Raw genomic sequence first — 8,558 nt, forward strand, 5'->3', positions numbered from 1 at the left:
ATCATTAGGGCAATAAAGAAGTTTAGTGCTGCAGAGAAGAGAGCTGATGCCAAGCTAAAGACATGGTTATTTACAGACGATTCAGAGCTGTACAGTAGTTCAGAAAATTGCCTTCTAAAAATGGAAACCATTATCATATTAAACTTCACATGGAAGTGGGAAGATAGGAAACAAGAGCCCCAGCATGTGGACTGGCCTTTCACCTCATGATGTCTAAGTATGTATAAATATCTATTTGCCAGTGGGCAACTGGGCTGTCTCTGTGTGATGGGGATGATGGGCTAGAGTATGTGGAAGGTGGCTGGGAAAAGCATTAGGAGAGCTAAAGGGCAGGCACCCATAGCCAAAGAATATGGTGATACATGTCTGTGATTTAAGGAGTGAAACACTTGTGGTTTTGTGATGAAGAGTAAATTTTCTTAGTGTAAAATCATGTTATTGCAGATTGCTGAATTTCAAGAAGTGTATGTAGCTGGAATGCAGCTCTCAATGTCAAAAGTTTGGAACGTTTCAGAGTATGGACTGTATTTAGGCCCATGGTTTTCATGTGCCTTCACTTGCTGAAAGGGGTTTGTCCAAACCCCAGGTTCAGATAGTATCCAGCTTGTTCCAGATGCCCTGCACTTTTGTTTCATGGGCACATGGGTCATAATAAAGTTCTCTGTTGCTTTATGACTTTTCACTGTTGTGGTTAGCCAAGGACATGATGTACATTTTGGTGAAAGCATTTTAAAACCAGGTGAAACTGTTATTATTTCAGAGGTTTTTCAGAAATATTTTTAATGATACACATTATAGCATACAATCTGTGCATTGGGGTTTTGATCCTCATGGTCTTTTGGAAAGTTTGGCTGGTTTGTTTGGGATTAGAGTTTTAGTTTACTGGGAATTTTTCTGAGAAAGTCACTTTAATATCAAATTTTGCCAATTGGTCAAAACTTAAAATTTTGATGGAGGTGTACCAGTTTCAACAACTCTTATAGCTGGAAAAGTTCTTTTGGCTCCCGGTATAGTTCCTAGTCAAATCCTGAATCTGACACAACAGCCCAGTTTGGAGGCTTGTATAGATGCAAATTTGGGTCCCTCAGTCTCTGAAGGTGGTGGAGATAACAATCTCCTGTTCACACTATTTAAAAGATGCAGAAAGTCACGGGTAGTCTGCATTTTATTTTCAACTCCTATTCCCATGCAATGGATGGCTTCTAATTCACAGTATCCTGTAGACTGTGTTTTGTTTTTTGAGGGACTGAGCTCCTTAATATCATTACATCTGTCTTTCAGTTCAAATCTGTGGTTTAAGTACTGGAACAGCTTAAAGATTGATATAGAGTTTTGATAATTTTTATTTTGAAGTGGAATATCTTGATAATAAAGCTAGAATTATAGCCTAAGGTTTAAATAAGATGTATTTGGGAAAATATGGCTGTAATGTATCTCCACAGAGTTAACTAATTGGCAGAACAGTCTTGTAAACATCACACCAGGTTAATAAAAGGTTGTGCCAGTTTTAAGGTAGTAAAAGTACCACTAAATAAAACTTTTAAGTAGAATTTTTCAGCAGTCTGATGTGACATTTGGCAAAAAGCATCAGAGGACTGAGACACTTTCTCAGGCTGAGAGATGAGCTAAGCCCTGGGAATGGGTATTTCTGGCACTTTGTGTCTGTCTTTGTTCCTGTGGCATTGTGAGATTTAGCAGTTTGGTATCTAACACATATTTACTTTTTTTCCCCTTGCCTTTTGGCATTCTGTTTGTTATTAAACTGGTATTTTTTTCACTTATATCTTATATATCTCTTCACTTGTTCCTTATTGGTAGAAAGGGATTAGTAGGAATCAAGGAGAAGTTACTCATTTCAGAGTTCCCACCTCTTTAAACTGTTTCAAACCAAGATAACTTGTTTGTAGCTCTGGGTGAAGCTGAAGCTCAAAAGCTGATCTGTGATTAATAACCACAAGTAATTGGGGTAACACTGGAATTTAGGCTTTTCCCCATGTGTGTTCATGGTTACAATACTGGATTCCAGAAACATAGTTAGACAGTGGACAGGTGTTATAAGAAAGCTCTTAATCCATAATGCTATAGAACACATCCTTTAGTGTGCAAATGTTCCAGGTCCAAATTTTCCCTTTGTTAAAAGTCACAAAACCCTTGAATTCTATTATGACTGAAGGGCATCCTAAAGGCCAAAACAATGTAGTAAAAGGGTATTGAAAGGAAAAAAAAATACTGAGAGCATGAGGAGCAAAGTAATATGGGAACTTGGCAGGATTTTGGCGGGATAGCAGTTGTAGGCACACAGTGTGTGGTAATTGGGGTAGGGCTGCGGCTGAGCCTCATCCCCAGTGGGCACAGCTGTGAGAAGCAGGTGAGCAGCATTGACAGCAATGAGCCATGGAGTGCCCAGGTGCACTGACCAACCTCCAAAGGGAACTGAGGGCACACAGGTGTAATCCATCAACATCAGGGTATAAAAGGCTGGGCTGAAGGACAAGAAGGGCAGATGCTTGCAGCCTTCTGGAGTGACTGGATGTTGCTCTGTATGGGTACATGCATGAGGCCTTCTGATGAGGTATGGTGTGACTCTCTATGGGAGAATGTTTAAAGCTTTCTGAAATTCTGTGGTGACACTCTGTGTGTTGTGGCCATCTCAACTGTGATGTGTGCTGTGACAAGCAACCATGTCTAGTTTCTGAGGCAGTGGAGAATTCAGGATTGGGGTGGGCAACCACAGTAGGAATTTGAAAAGATTGGTGCACTTTAGGCACTGGGAGGGGCTCTGAAGTCTCTCTGGAGCCTTCTCTTCTCCAGGCTGAACAACCCCAGCTCTCAGCCTGTCTCCATAGCTGAAGATCCAGCCCTTGGATCATTGCTGTGACCTTCCTCTGGAGTCACTCCAGCAGGTCCATGTTCCTATGCTGGGGACACCAGATCTGGGTGCAGAATTACTTTTGGGTTCAGCTATGTGTTTATTCATCCCAGTTACTCCCACAAGCCAGCCCAGGTGGGAGCAGAGCTCCCTCCGCCCCACCCATCCTGTTCCCATCCCACCTTCAGCCCATCCCATGGTACTTTTTTCTGCTGCTTCCCGTGAGCTGTTGGCTCTTGCCCTGCCCTGACTGCTGGCCCAGCCTGTACACACCACACAGAGATCTCCTGCCAACTCTCTGGAGTTTGAAGGAAAACCCAAACAAATCTTTGAATCAAAGTAAAGGTGTCTTGCAAATTTAACCTAATCCTCTTTAAATCTGTATTAATGTCAAATTAAGTCTATCTTTTCATTTTCTTCTTAGACTTTATTCCTTGTTTGTTTGAGAGAGCTAGTGAGTCTTTTAGGGCTTGTGGTACCTTGGTTTCCTTTCAGAATTGAGCAAATCTTAGAGTTTTCCAGACAATTTTCTTTAAATACTGTGAATTTTCATTCCCTTTTCATTTAAAATACTTCCACAATTTAATATAAATGCTGGGTAACAAAACCCAGTAGCACTTCCAGTTGGAAAAAAATATGTTGTGTGTAACTCAGAGGAAGAATTGTGCTTGCAAAGTGATGATTTTCCTCTGAGGTGGATCAAACATGTGCTCAGTTGGATGCAGGTGCTGAAGCACTTTTCTTGTGGCTTGAGTGTCTGATGGCAACAGCCTGAGATTTTAATAGCAGAAAGAAGGGATTTCCTACTAATTTTCCTCTGAGAACTTGTACAGTCTTTTCCAGCCTCACGTAGTCTGGTCTGTATCTTCTCCAAAACCTGTTTCATTTTTTTATACTTTTTCAACTTTTTTGTCCCATTTGCAGAGAACAGGAGGATGTTGGCTATTTTTGTGCAGAAGTGCGGTGTATTTTTACTGGGGGGGGGGGGGGGGGGAGGGGGGAACTGGGTTTAGTTTTGTTTTCCTAGCATCAGCTGCACTGATGCTGGGAAGTTACTCTTATCCCAGCTACTCTCCAGGCTGGTATGTGCTACCCCAGTGGCAGCAATGATAGATTGAACTGTGCCTGGGCTGGGTTGGGAGGGGAATAATCCGTATGCATCCATGATTTTCCCTCCTGGGCACCTGCAGCCGGCAGAGCAGTGCCCTCCCACTGAGGCTGTCTGAGCCAGGAATGCTTGCAAAATCTCCACTCCTCTTTTGCACCATTCTGGTTTTTCCCTGGGAGAAGCAGGGCTGGTATCTCCAGGCCATAGGACATCATGACACTGGATGTTGCCACGGGACAGGTTGAGTCCTTGAGGGCACACACGTGCTGGAGTGTCTCACTGAACTTGGGGCCCCTATATAGAGATCAGTCGCAGGAGGCTTCGAGATGAGTGAAAAAAGGAATGTGCCATCTCCCAGTTCAAACAAACAAACTTTTTTTTTTCAGTTCAAACAAAACAAACAAACAAAACTTTATTTTGAGGGGTGAGGGGGGGGTGACAACAAGGGACTGATGCTCATCTGGTCCTGCTCTGGTTTTGAGGCCGACTGTAGGGCTTTTTCTTTCGCTGCTGACGCCAGACGTGCCTCATACGAATTGGCCCAGGCTGGGAGTGGGGGAGGAGCCAGGGTGGTCTGTATGGGGCTGTTTGTTTCCTGGATGACTGAGAATCCTGGGACAGGCTTGATGACGCCTGGCTGGCAGTGCGGAAGCCGCTGGTCTCGGCGCTCTGGGCTGGCACATCGTCCATCCTGCGACGCTTTGCCAGCGGGCTCTCGGGTGTCTGTGGCTCTCTGGCTCCCTGTGGGTGGCTTCGCTTCAAGCCCCGCTTTCGGCAGGGCAAGCTGCAGCTGCTGCTGACCGACACCACGCCCTGGGACAGCCCTGACACCTCCTGAGTGGCGGTGCTGGAGCTGCTGGTCTCGGCGCTCTGGGCTGGCGCATCGTCCATCCTGCGACGCTTTGCCAGCGGGCTCTCGGGTGTCTGTGGCTCTCTGGCTCCCTGTGGGTGGCTTCGCTTCAAGCCCCGCTTTCGGCAGGGCAAGCTGCAGCTGCTGCTGACCGACACCACGCCCTGGGACAGCCCTGACACCTCCTGAGTGGCGGTGCTGGAGCTGCTGGTCTCGGCGCTCTGGGCTGGCGCATCGTCCATCCTGCCATGCTTTGCCAGCGGGCTCTCGGGTGTCTGTGGCTCTCTGGCTCCCTGTGGGTGGCCTTGCTTCAAGCCCTGCTTTCGGCAGGGCAAGCTGCAGCTGCTGCTGACCGACACCACGCCCTGGGACAGCCCTGACACCTCCTGAGTGGCGGTGCTGGAGCTGCTGGTCTCGGCCCGCAGCAGTGGCACGCGGTTGAGCCGTATGGGTTTTCCTGTCTGGCTGCCCGAGCCTTGCGCTTGCTGTCTCCATGAACGGCGACGAGTCTGGTCTGGCCTTGGCTGTCCAGAGAGGCGGCTGCAGCTCTTTGCATCTGCCTCTGCCCGGTGACACAGTGTGCCCATTGGAGAGAGAGAGAGGGCAGGTGGTGTAAGCACCTCTGCAGGCTCAGGAAATGTCCCTGCGGGACTGTCCCCAAGGCCCTGTTGTGTCCCTGCTGGGCTGGCTAAAGGGCAGGGGAAGCGCCAGTGCACACAGCCCAGCCTGGCTCCACTGGCCCGTGAGAGGAGGGACCCTACCCTACTCTGGGGTCATTCTGTGGAGCTCCTGCTTCCCCTTTCTGCTGCTCTTGCCTGCTCCCCCTCTGCCACCCATGAGGAGCTGTGGGGAGGGAGACTTGGCTCTCACCTTGCTCCTTCCCAGGAGGACACTTCTCAGCAGTGTTCTGCTGCACCATTGTGGGTATGGAGGAATGCCTGGAGGGCCTGGGCCACAGTACTGTTGGCCTTTCTCCTCCTGACAAAGTGTACCAATCCTTCCTTGAGTGAAGAAGATGGGTATGAACTGCCTCGGAGGCACCAAAACTCGCTCAGTAGCCTTGGGCGCGCTCCTTCTCAGCGATCCTCTCCTTGACTCTGCAAGGTGTGTTGATGCACAGCAACCTTTAACACCTTAGGCCCGGGTGATGATATTGCACCAGTCCCTGTGACCTCACAATCACTGATCTGTGCGTGAACCGTTCTCCGGATTTGGGGAGGGTGTCCTTGTGGGTGCTGACAGGGACTTTGTCGATGTCAGGCACGGCTATAGTGGGAAGAGCAGAAATGGGAACAGGTTCATCAGCAGGTTGATGAGCTTTGAGTAGGCTTAGGTTCTTATTACAGGTCATCAGTGATGATTTTTCCCCATAAGACCTGGGGCCACTTGTCAAGTCTGAAGTATTTCCTTCTTTTTAAGCCTCTCATGTTAAGAGAATTTGATGTTGGTCCTTTGTTACATAGTTTTCTCAAGTCTGAATCTTAGAAAAATTGTCCAGTTAGACCAAGCCGAAAAGTAGTTTTTACTGTGGTACGTTTAGAAAGGGACAGAGATGTAGACTAAAAATCAGTCATTCCTAACAAAGGGTTATTATTATTTTAATTATTATTTCTGTCATTATCAAAGAATTGTAGTTGTTGAATAGCTTAAATGTGCAAAAGAATATGAAACTAAAGTCAAAGCAGGTTGTTAGTTATAGTCTAATTCAGAGTCCTTTGAAATATGTTAAAAAGAAGCTTTGTCTTCAGTGCTCTTTGTATCTGACTTAATTCCACAAATAGGAAACAATGTTTTGGTCAAGATTTTGTTAATTTTTTAACAATTTAATATGTGTCAAAAACTCCTGAGGATCACTGCATTTACCTGTGGAGTATTTTTGATTTTTTTTTTTTCTTTTCCTGTCTAAAATAAAGATCTGTTGTATTTAAGTTTGTAATCCTGAACGATAATGAAGACTAAACTATCCCATTTCAGTTACTTTTTGAAAAAACATATGTGGATGAAAGTAGATAAAATCTATTTAACAATATGACTATATTCGTGTGAGCATCTGAAAAAAAAAGGTTTTTTTCTTATCTATTAACTCACATAATTAGATGTCAGAGCTCTCTTGGAAAAAGGGTTATGGGAATAATGGAGTGCAGCTAATATAAGGCAATGGTTGTAGTGCAAAGATACCAGAGAATATAATAAAAAAAAAAATCTGTGATGATCTAAATTTAGTATTATCAGAGTCTGGGGAAAACTATGGCTGAGAAATCATTAGGGCAATAAAGAAGTTTAGTGCTGCAGAGAAGAGAGCTGATGCCAAGCTAAAGACATGGTTATTTACAGACGATTCAGATCTGTACAGTAGTTCAGAAAATTGCCTTCTAAAAATGGAAACCATTATCATATTAAACTTCACATGGAAGTGGGAAGATAGGAAACAAGAGCCCCAGCATGTGGACTGGCCTTTCACCTCATGATGTCTAAGTATGTATAAATATCTATTTGCCAGTGGGCAACTGGGCTGTCTCTGTGTGATGGGGATGATGGGCTAGAGTATGTGGAAGGTGGCTGGGAAAAGCATTAGGAGAGCTAAAGGGCAGGCACCCATAGCCAAAGAATATGGTGATACATGTCTGTGATTTAAGGAGTGAAACACTTGTGGTTTTGTGATGAAGAGTAAATTTTCTTAGTGTAAAATCATCTTGTTATTGCAGATTGCTGAATTTCAAGAAGTGTATGTAGCTGGAATGCAGCTCTCAATGTCAAAAGTTTGGAACGTTTCAGAGTATGGACTGTATTTAGGCCCATGGTTTTCATGTGCCTTCACTTGCTGAAAGGGGTTTGTCCAAACCCCAGGTTCAGATAGTATCCAGCTTGTTCCAGATGCCCTGCACTTTTGTTTCATGGGCACATGGGTCATAATAAAGTTCTCTGTTGCTTTATGACTTTTCACTGTTGTGGTTAGCCAAGGACATGATGTACATTTTGGTGAAAGCATTTTAAAACCAGGTGAAACTGTTATTATTTCAGAGGTTTTTCAGAAATATTTTTAATGATACACATTATAGCATACAATCTGTGCATTGGGGTTTTGATCCTCATGGTCTTTTGGAAAGTTTGGCTGGTTTGTTTGGGATTAGAGTTTTAGTTTACTGGGAATTTTTCTGAGAAAGTCACTTTAATATCAAATTTTGCCAATTGGTCAAAACTTAAAATTTTGATGGAGGTGTACCAGTTTCAACAACTCTTATAGCTGGAAAAGTTCTTTTGGCTCCCGGTATAGTTCCTAGTCAAATCCTGAATCTGACACAACAGCCCAGTTTGGAGGCTTGTATAGATGCAAATTTGGGTCCCTCAGTCTCTGAAGGTGGTGGAGATAACAATCTCCTGTTCACACTATTTAAAAGATGCAGAAAGTCACGGGTAGTCTGCATTTTATTTTCAACTCCTATTCCCATGCAATGGATGGCTTCTAATTCACAGTATCCTGTAGACTGTGTTTTGTTTTTTGAGGGACTGAGCTCCTTAATATCATTACATCTGTCTTTCAGTTCAAATCTGTGGTTTAAGTACTGGAACAGCTTAAAGATTGATATAGAGTTTTGATAATTTTTATTTTGAAGTGGAATATCTTGATAATAAAGCTAGAATTATAGCCTAAGGTTTAAATAAGATGTATTTGGGAAAATATGGCTGTAATGTATCTCCACAGAGTTAACTAATTGGCAGAACAGTCTTGT

At 44.3% G+C, this 8,558-nt stretch overlaps 1 long non-coding RNA gene across 1 annotated transcript; it reads left to right on the plus strand.

The window, feature by feature from the left end:
• The first annotated feature begins 381 nt into the window (after window positions 1-381).
• LOC137472622 (uncharacterized) lies at window positions 382-7,760 on the plus strand. Its single transcript, XR_010998313.1, has 2 exons — window positions 382-424; window positions 7,467-7,760. It is a non-coding gene; the product is annotated as an uncharacterized lncRNA (long non-coding RNA).
• Window positions 7,761-8,558: the final 798 nt, after the last annotated feature.

The sequence above is a fragment of the Anomalospiza imberbis genome, chromosome 4, assembly GCF_031753505.1.
Source record: "Anomalospiza imberbis isolate Cuckoo-Finch-1a 21T00152 chromosome 4, ASM3175350v1, whole genome shotgun sequence".
Lineage (NCBI taxonomy): Eukaryota > Metazoa > Chordata > Aves > Passeriformes > Viduidae > Anomalospiza > Anomalospiza imberbis.